The sequence below is a fragment of the Pteropus medius genome, unplaced genomic scaffold, assembly GCF_902729225.1.
Source record: "Pteropus medius unplaced genomic scaffold, Ma_sr-lr_union100, whole genome shotgun sequence".
Classification (NCBI taxonomy): domain Eukaryota; kingdom Metazoa; phylum Chordata; class Mammalia; order Chiroptera; family Pteropodidae; genus Pteropus; species Pteropus medius.
Window position 1 is genome coordinate 6,624,091 of NW_024342471.1, and position 9,649 is coordinate 6,633,739.

The following is a 9,649-nucleotide window of genomic DNA, read 5'->3' on the forward strand; positions in this document are numbered from 1 at the left end:
GTTCACTCACCTGCATCTCTGGGAACAGTGGAGCCCACAGGAACTTGTCGAATGCCTATGTTCACCAGGTGTCTTGTTCTGCACTGGGGATAGGGAGGAGTAAAATATACTCCAGCCTTTCTGAGGAGAGAGGAGACAGAAACATCCACTGATGGTAATTCGGAGTGATTAAAACCTACGAGAAGGCCTGCCTCCTCTCCTTGTACCACTCTCCCTACCTTTTGTGGCTGGAGCCACTCAGGCCTCCTTTGCGTTATGCCAACAGCTTTCATGCCTTGGCACCTTCACATGTGCTGTGCCCTCTTTCTGGAAACTACTCCCCACTCTTTGCTTGGCTAACTCTTACTCATCCGTCAGGTACCAGTTTAATGTCACCTCTTCTAAGAAGCCTTCCCCGACCGCTCGTTCTGGTTTTCCTTCATCTCTACCTGGCTGTATGGTGTCTCTTACCTTGTTTCCTTCTTAGCTCCTTTTCCATCTTGCAGTTATATATGTCTGCTTCGATCTCCCCCATTGACAGCGAGTTCCCCGAGGGCATATCCTGTTGTCCTAAGTTTGACACTGGATATTTGGATGATGCTGATACCAGCACAGCTCAGCGCAGTGTTTTCTGTCAGAGGAAGGAGTGATATGCCAGGAGAGGTGGAGAAAGGCTTTGTAAAGGAGACAGCATTTCAGCTGTGCTCCAAGAATGGGTAGGGTTTCACCCACTTGGGAAGGAGGGAAGAGCACGCCAGACAAAGGGGACAACATGAATGAGCACATGGGGACTTCCTGGTGATGGGCATGGATAAGGAGAACCAGGTTGGGAAGGGTCTGGACTCCAGGCACATCCTGTAGATAGTGGGGGAGCCCTGGAAGGCTTTTTTTTCTTTGTGGGAGTGAAGCACAACTCTATTTATACTCAAGCATTTTCTCCTTAAGCCAGCCTCACATGCTATTATTTCTTTTTAACAGAAAGCAATTTCACTAAGTGAAGCTTTAAGTTTGCCTGCTGTTCACACTGGTTTTCTGGGCTTAGTTGGCAAATTGTATTCTTCAAGGAGCTTTGCCCGGTGCAGCTCACTACCCAAAGAATTCCAAGAAGCACTTGAACTTAACTTCAAGATCCTGGTTCCCTAGGAAGGGGGCCAAGGGATTTTTCAAGGCAGTGGCCTGGGAGGTTGTCCTTTTGCTGTGTTTGGGAACAGAGAAATTAAAGTTCTGCACTTGGTTTTGAAATTTATCTTTCTTGTCCAGTCAACAAAAGATTTGCATGTGCTGTTCAAGACTGTGCTAGGTGTCATGAGCTGTTGCTCGCAGTCTTGTAGGGAATTAACACCATTCACAAATAAGTAGAATTCAAGGTGATCAGTGGCCCAGATGTGGCACTGACAAGTTGCGGGGCGGGGGGCGGTGGTCACAGATTTCAGTAAGGGGCATGTTAAATGTAGTGATCAGTCTCTATGTTAGATTATCCCAGGGTGACAAGAGGATCCAGGGCTTTAGCATCACTTTCATTTCTTCTTCTCTCTTTTTTATTTTTATTTTTTGAGTATCTACAATGTTCTGGGCATTGTTCTAGTCCTAGGAATTCAGATGAAGTCCCTGTCTCCAGGGCTGTCACATCCTAGTGGTGGAGACAGATGGTTAACAAAGAAGTATGTGCTATGTCTGAAAGGAAACAAGGCAGATCAGGGGTTAGAGAGAGATGAACTGGGGAGGTAGTAGCCAGGTTAGATTGGGAGGTCAGGGAAGGCTTCTCTGCAATGATGACATGTTACATTTGAGCAAATCTCTGAGTAAGATTAAGAAACAAGCGTGTGGGTATCTGGGACTTGGAGGAAGAGTACTCCAGGGGAAAAAAAATAGCAGTGCAGAGGCCTGGGGCTAGGACTATTTTCGGGAAGGCATGGAGGCAAGTATGGCTAGTGGGCAGTGAGGCTGGAAAGGTAACCAAGGGCCAACTCTGAATTACAAGTGAAATTTATTTTTAGATTATTGAAAGCTTTTAAGCAAAAGAGGGAACTCTGGCAGGAATGTTTTTAACGGATCCCTCCGGATGCTTTGTGGAGAACTGAGCAATGGGAGCAGGCAAGGAGACTGTTTAGAAGGGGTGCGTAGTTTAGATAAGAGGTGGTGACTTGAACCAGGTGGTCGGAGAGGAGAGAAGTCGTAACATGCCACTTAGGATATGTGTCTATTGCTGATAATTGGATTGTTGGTAAGAGAAAAAGAAGAGGCAACAACCGCCCTAAGGTTTTCGATCTTAAGCCTATGGAAAATGCCACTTCCTTCCATGTGCCCTCCCCCTTTTTAAAATAAAAGGCTTTATTAAGATGTAATTCATCCACCATGCAACTCACCCATTTAAAGTATACAATTTATTGGTTTTGCGAATATTCACAGTTGTGTAACCATCACCACAATCAATTTTAAAACATTTTCATCCCCCCCAAAAGTATCCATTAGCAAGCCAGTCCCAGTTTCCTCCCAACTGCACAGCCCTGGGCAACCACTAATCTACTTTCCGTCTCTTCTGTCTACATCTGGTTCTTTTAGGGTCTCAGAATCCCACTTTTCTTATCTGTAGCTTCACAGGGTGATTGTTCGTTTTAAAAGAGAACATAAAAACATGAGAGCGTGCCTAATGGGCCAAGTAGACTGACCTTGGCCTTACTTAGGTAAGTGCTCCGGAATGCCAACCCTTCCCCACTGTGCTCTCAGTTTGGCAGCATGGACATTGGCGAAGAGCATGGGCACTGGACCCAGACTGCTGAGCTGTGAATTCTGAACTCACCATTTACTAGTTTGTGATTATGGCAAAGTTTCTTATCCTCCCTGAGGCCTCAGAATCCTCAACACTCAAAGAGGGACCATAGCAAGTACTTCCCAAGTTGCCATGAGTCCAGATGTGTGGAGCACTGGGATCAGCACCTGGTATATAGCAAGTGCTCAGTGAACGGTGATTGTTGGCGTGCTGTTACCATTATTTGTCAGGAGTCTTCCAGGCATGTGGTGGCTCCCAACTTCAAGGCCAGGAATAGACATTTCTGAATCCAGGTGGTTGCAGGGGTAGTGGAGTTAGAGACCATGGATTTATTTTTAGTGTCGTCCTCTTGCTGGATCTATACTTTTGCAAAAGTCAGTTGTTCCCTCTAAACTTCAAGTTGCTCATGTGTAAAGTGGGAGTTAAAGTCAATCTTATTTCATGGGGCTGTGGAGGATTCAGTGACCTACTGAGCACCTGTTTGCCAGGCACTGTTTTGAACACACCAGGAAAAAAAAGCCTTGCTCTCCTATAGCTTGTGTAGAGCTGGTGGAGACAGAAAGTAAATAAGCATAAGGAACATAATAAATAAAAAATACATAAGAATATATGTAAAGCACCTGGTGCCTGTCATGTGGCAAGTACTTACTTCATAAACGGTAGCTGTTATGATTATTATGTGGAAGCACTTTGTAAAGCTGGACAGCACAGCACAGAGGTAGGTCTCTAGGTCACTGACAGTTGAGCATGTTGCCTTCATTTAAGCCCTACCTCATTTCTGCGCAATTAAATTTCACTTAGCCTCCAAGGCTCCTTTAACATTGCCTGGTTGAAATCTTTGCATCCTGTGGTTAGAGCTTTATTCTTTCCTCCCTTCAGCTGGTATTTACTGAAGGCCACTTTGGGCTGGGAGTTCTGCTGGATCCTGGGGCTATTAAGCTGAAAAAAACCCAGGATGGGTATTTTCAAGAAAATGAATGGAGGGAGCCCAGGATACTTTGGGAACCTCCAGGCCAGGAAGATGAAAGCCAGACTGTGAATGAGCCTGGCTGCCTTGGTTTTATTCTGCCAGGGGACATCCTGGAAGATTTTCATGTGGGTGATAAAGGTAGCAGAAAAACTAAGACTTCATAACATTCTTGTTTAAATACTACATGGTAAAAGTAAACCTTTGCATTATGGTCAAATGCATAATTTACATTTAAGCATTACACTCAAATCAGAGAGCTACAAGATGGAGATATAAGGACATGTAGGGGAGCAAAGACCTTGGGGCAAATAATGTCTCAGGGTGAAGACAATATGCCACTAGATCAGCAGGAAATTTGGCAAAATGGAGGAGGGAGTTTTGGAGCTGGATAAACCTAGGTTAGCACTTATTACCTGAAGCAAGCTCTCGCACTTTGGTGGGAGGGTTAATACAGACCCTGTTACTTTCAGAGTTGCTGAAAGGATTAAAGAAAACACCCATCAAGTACCTGGCACTTAATAGGCACTCAATAAAAGGTATATATTAAATATTGATAACAATATTAATTATTAGTAACAGTGCAGCATTATGGAAAGAGCTCTTTGTGTCAGCCAGAACCGTATTCAAATGGTGATACATCCAGTGCAATTTCCTTAACCTTTCTGAGCCTTGGATTGTCTCCTTTCCCGTAAAATGAATGAATGAACAATACCATCCTTGTAGGGTTGAAGTAGGGAATAGGATAATAAAGTTTCTAGTCTGTATAAAAGGTGTTCAATTAAGTGCTATTTTAAAATCAAAAGACAGCTTTATTGAGTATTCTGATTACGAAAATTATGTATTCTGATGGTAAAACATTCAAACAATACAGAAAAATTTAAAATCATTAAAATCACTGGAAATTTCATTACCCATAGCTGATGACCAATCTTTTCTTAATCTCTCTATGCAAACATTTTTAGTTTGACCTTCATAATATACATGGGTTCACAGTACACACCTGTCCTGTTTTCACTCAACAATATGTCATGGACATAGTGTAGTTAATAAATATAGATTTATACTATTGTTTTAATGGTTTTCTAGTAATCCGTGGTATGGAATACCAGAATTTAACACTACTGGTGGTCATTGAAGTCATTTCCAGATTTTTACTATTTTGTACAATGCTGTATGAAGCAACCTTGTACATGGGTCATTATTCACTTGTTTAATTTCCTCCCTGGGATAAATTGCTGTAAATGAATTACTAAAGAGTTTTCCCATTATAATTTTGTTACATATTACTAAACTGCCTTTCAAAATGACTATGAATTTTCACTCCCACCAATAGTTTGAGTTGTGCCTGTTCGCCAATCTTTTTAACCTTTGCCAGCCTGATCTATTGAAAAGTGGCATCTCAATTTTGTTTTTATCTATAGTTCCAGGATTACCCAGGAGGTTGAAAATCTTTTCAGGTATTTATTTCCATTTGTGTTTTTTCTTTTGTTAATTGCCTGTTCAGGTCATTGTTATTTGACCATTTTTTCTATTGAGGTGTTTCTTACTGACTTTTAAGAACTCTTGTTAGGAATCTTAACTCTTTTTCATACAAATGACAAATATTTCCTCCACTTTGTTTTTAACCTTTTGTGTATTTTGTTGCCACATATTAATTTTTAATTTTATGTAGTCAAATCTATTGATTTTACTTGGAGTTTTTTTTCAACTGTTATAACATGTTTAGAAAGACTTTCGGTTCCAGAATTATAAAAATATTCACTCATTTTTTATTCCAAAATTTGTTTATCACATATAAATCTTCGATCTAGGTGGAATTTAGATTTAAGGAAGGAAGTGGCGCTTCACCTTAATTTTTCTCCAAAGAGCTTCCTAGTGGTCTTGTTCTGTTATCGACTTCCATCTTTTTTCTAATGTGAAATGTTACCTTTATTGTGCCCTACAATTCCTTATATTCTTGGCTCTATTTCTATATTCTCTAAAGTTTAATATGTTTGTTTGTTCCTTTGTCACAATGGAGTGTTTTAGTTGGTGTAGCTACCTAATGCATTTTAATATCTAGGAGAACAAGTCCCAACACAATAATATTAAAACTTTTCTCTGCAATAGGATGGAATAGTTAAATTCAGAGCTTAGGTTCATTCAACCAGCTTGAGCTTTAATTCCAGGTCAGCCACTCACTAGCTGTGTAATCTTGGGCAAGTTATTTTTTTCTCTCTGAATCTCTTGTTTCCTTGTCTGTATAACGTTAATAGTAACAGTATCTATCTTATGGTGTTTTTGTGAAGATGAGATGAAATGATACATAGCAAGTCCTTGAGACAAGGTCTGGCATATGGAAAGTGGTCAGTAAATGTTAGGTTATGAAAATGATGTTTTTCCAGTTGAATTTAGGATCATTTTGACAATAAAGCCTCACTGGGATCTCCATTGGTATGACATTTACTTGATAGGCTAATTTGGGGATAATTAATATCCACGTGTTATAGGATCTTCCAGTCTAAGAGAAGCTATGATCTTTATTGGTTCAAGATTTCATGCTCCTTGGTAGAGTTTACAGTTTTCTTAGTGTAAGATGTGCACATTTTATGTTAACTTTATTTACAGAGATTTTTGTTATTATTATTGTGAATGGGATCCTTTATTCCCCATTATTTTCAAATGGGATTATTATTAGTACATAAGAAAGTTATTCACTTTTTAAAATTGAAATATAATTGACATATAACATTTGTATTAGTTTTAGGTGTACAATATGATTCAGTATTTGTATATATTGCACAATAATCAGCATACACAGTAAGTCCAAGTAACATCTATCACTACATATAGTTACAATTTTATTCTTGTGATGAGAACTTTTAAGATCCATTCTCTTAGCAACTTTCAAATATACAATACAGTATTATTTACTAAAGTCACCATGCTGTACATGACATCCCCAGGACTTATCAATGGAAATTCCTACCTTTTGACCACCTTTATGCATTTTGTCCACCTCTCCATCCCCTGCCTCTGGCAACCACCAATCTGTTCTCTGTATCTAGTTACTAATTTTTTATGTTTTTAATGTTTATTTTACACCCAAAGTAGCTGTAATTGTTGAGTTGAGAAATGATTTCTCCCCTCCTTAGTGTCAGCTTTGAGACACGCCCTTCTCTTAGCTCCAAGAGTACCCCAGACTTCTATCGCTATTGTACCACAATGGCTCACCATCTTTTGAAATCCATCTATAGCCTGATGCTGTATTACTGTTTTCTGGGCTAGAGGAGGCTCTATCTAGCGAATAGGCCTGCAGTCCTTTACCTCATCTGGCCGACAGTCTAATTTGGGAGCAGACATAGAAGGAAGTCATCACCAATGACGAGAGTGAATCATATTTTTTCTTATTATATTTTGAAGGAAGCATTGGGTGCCATGGGAGTGTAAAGGACTTAATGAGAATAAGGCAGCAGATAATGTCTTGCCGAGGAAATATTCAAGGAGGCCTTGAGAATAACTCTGCACCCCTGGCTTCTCTCCCTCCACTGCAGACCGACCATTAAGCAGACGAAGAGCAAGTAAGTGCTCTGTGTCAGGCCCTCTGCTGTTGGATCTGGAGCCACAGGGTTGGGTAAAAGCCAGTATCTGAGCTCAAATTAGAGCTATGTCAATTCCTGGTTGTTACAGGAGGCAATCAAAACTCCTTCCTGTGGGATCTACCTCCTGTCCTTTCCCATCTAGCCCTACCCCTGAGGCCTCAGCTGACCTTTCTGAACTTTTCTTCTGTTCCTGCCCCACTGGACTGTTGGTCCCTACCCAGCTGAACATACTTGCACTTTCACACACATATGGAGGCTACCACCCTCTTTTGCTTCCTCTTCCCTCATACTCACTGTCACTTTAACTCAGAATTCCTGAGCCACTCCTCTTTCCACTGGGCCTTCAGGGCCCAGCTAAAGTATCACCACTTCTATGAAGTCTGCCCTTCCAGCATTTGTTACTGTTTCCTTGCCCAAAATCAACCATAGGTCATAAGAAAGTGTACAGTTATTTGTTTCCCAGTCTATGACCCCATTAGGCCAGAGGGCCCTCAGTGACCTTGTCTTTATTTCTTTGGTGGGACTTAACACAATAGATCACTTAGGGATTGCAATTAAAATGGTGTCAGAAATGTGACTTAATAATTTAAGGGGTAGGGTGCAGAAGGAGGATGAAGGGGTAAAGATTACTTAGCTTAGAGCAGTGGTTCAGAACCCATGGCTCCAAGGAGGCAGAATAGCAAGGTGGCTACGAGTGTGAGACATGTGCAAAGCTGGGTTATGTGGGTTTGATTCCTGGCTCTGGCATATACTATTAGCTCCACAAGCTGGGACAAGTGGTTTTATTTCCCTGGGCCCCAAGAGAAAAAAAGGGACTACTACTGTTGTTACTTCTCCTACTGTAAATTGGCTTTAAAGGGCCTGGGCATACCCTGAAATGTTATAAAGAATTTTGTATAAATAGGTGTAAGCAAGGTTTTTCTGGAAAAAGCATTACTGCTTTTTAACAAATTTCATAAAATGTAAGAACCACCCAGAAGGGAGGCACTCTGCCTTTCTTAGTTATCTACTGCTGTGTAAAAAATTGCCTCAAAACGTAGGGACTTAAAACAATAAACACTACCTCACACAGTTACTGTGGATCAGGAATCCAGGAATGGCATATTTGAGTGATTCTGGCTTTGGGTCTTTCATGAGGTTGTAGTCAAGACATTGGCCAGGGCTGAAGTCATTTGAAAGCTTGTTTGGGGCTACTGCCATGTGGACCTCTCCATAAGACTGTTTGAGTGTCCTCATAACATGGTGGCTGGATGCCCCCAGAGCGTGTGATCCACAGGACAAAGCAGAAGCTGCGCTGTCTTCCATGACTTAGCCCCAGAAACCACATATGATCATTTCCATAGCATCTATGGGTCCCACAGTTCAGCCCAATTTAGAGTGGGAGGGGACTAGAAAGGACGTGAATATCTGGGCTCGTTTTGGAAGCCGGCTCCCACAGTGCCTCAGAAAAAAATTTAGAATGAGTTTGGGTTTAAATTTTGATGCCAGCAACTACTAAGTGTGTGATCTTGGGTGAGTTTCTTCACTTTACTGGCCCCGCCAGTTTTCTCACTCCCCTGCCTTGGTGGTTGTGATATTCAAGATATTCAAGAGTTAAAGCCTGTGAAAGCCCTCAACTTCATGTTCAAACATTAACAATTATTAAAGAGGAGGAGGGAGAAAAGCCATTTGGGGCAGGGTATAAATTTATATTTTCCTAATAACCCATCACCAATCTCATCACATTAGCACCACCACTTTTAGAATTTTGGTGTTAAAATGCACTTTAAAGTTTCTTTTCCTTCTTCACAGAGAAAGAATAGAGAAAATGGCTTAAATTGAGGCCAGTAAGATTTATGGTAGATTTCAGTACACCTGTATCTCTGGCCTTAAGAGAGATTAAAAATTGGGGTAAGTCTACAACCATGCTACCTACCCTGAACAAGCCTGATCCCGTCTGATCTCAGAAGCTAAGCAGGGTCAGGCCTGGTTAGTACTTGGATGGGAGACCACCAAGGAAGACCAGGTGCTGTAGGTGTAAAAAATAAATAAATAAAAATAAATAAATAAAGTTAAAAAAAAATTGGTTTAAGTTCCTCAGTTAGGTCCTGAAATCTCTACCCAAAAACCTTAAAGAATCAGGCGGGGCTGTTATTTTCCACAATTTTGGCAAAAACTAGCTTAGATCAACTTTGAGGCCATTTTGGGGGAGTGCCACAAATCTGTTTAAGTAAAATGAAAACAATTTATTATTAAAGATGTTCTAACGCTGTGGAGCATTAAAATTTTTATCTTTTTCATCATAGTCATGAGTATGAGTAGCGCACTCATTCAGGATCTGGAAAATAAAGGCAAGTGTGAAGAAGTGAA

At 40.8% G+C, this 9,649-nt stretch overlaps 1 pseudogene; it reads left to right on the forward strand.

The window, feature by feature from the left end:
• The first annotated feature begins 9,194 nt into the window (after positions 1 to 9,194).
• Positions 9,195 to 9,317, forward strand: LOC120604077 (uncharacterized; annotated as a pseudogene).
• The last annotated feature ends 332 nt before the right edge of the window (positions 9,318 to 9,649 follow it).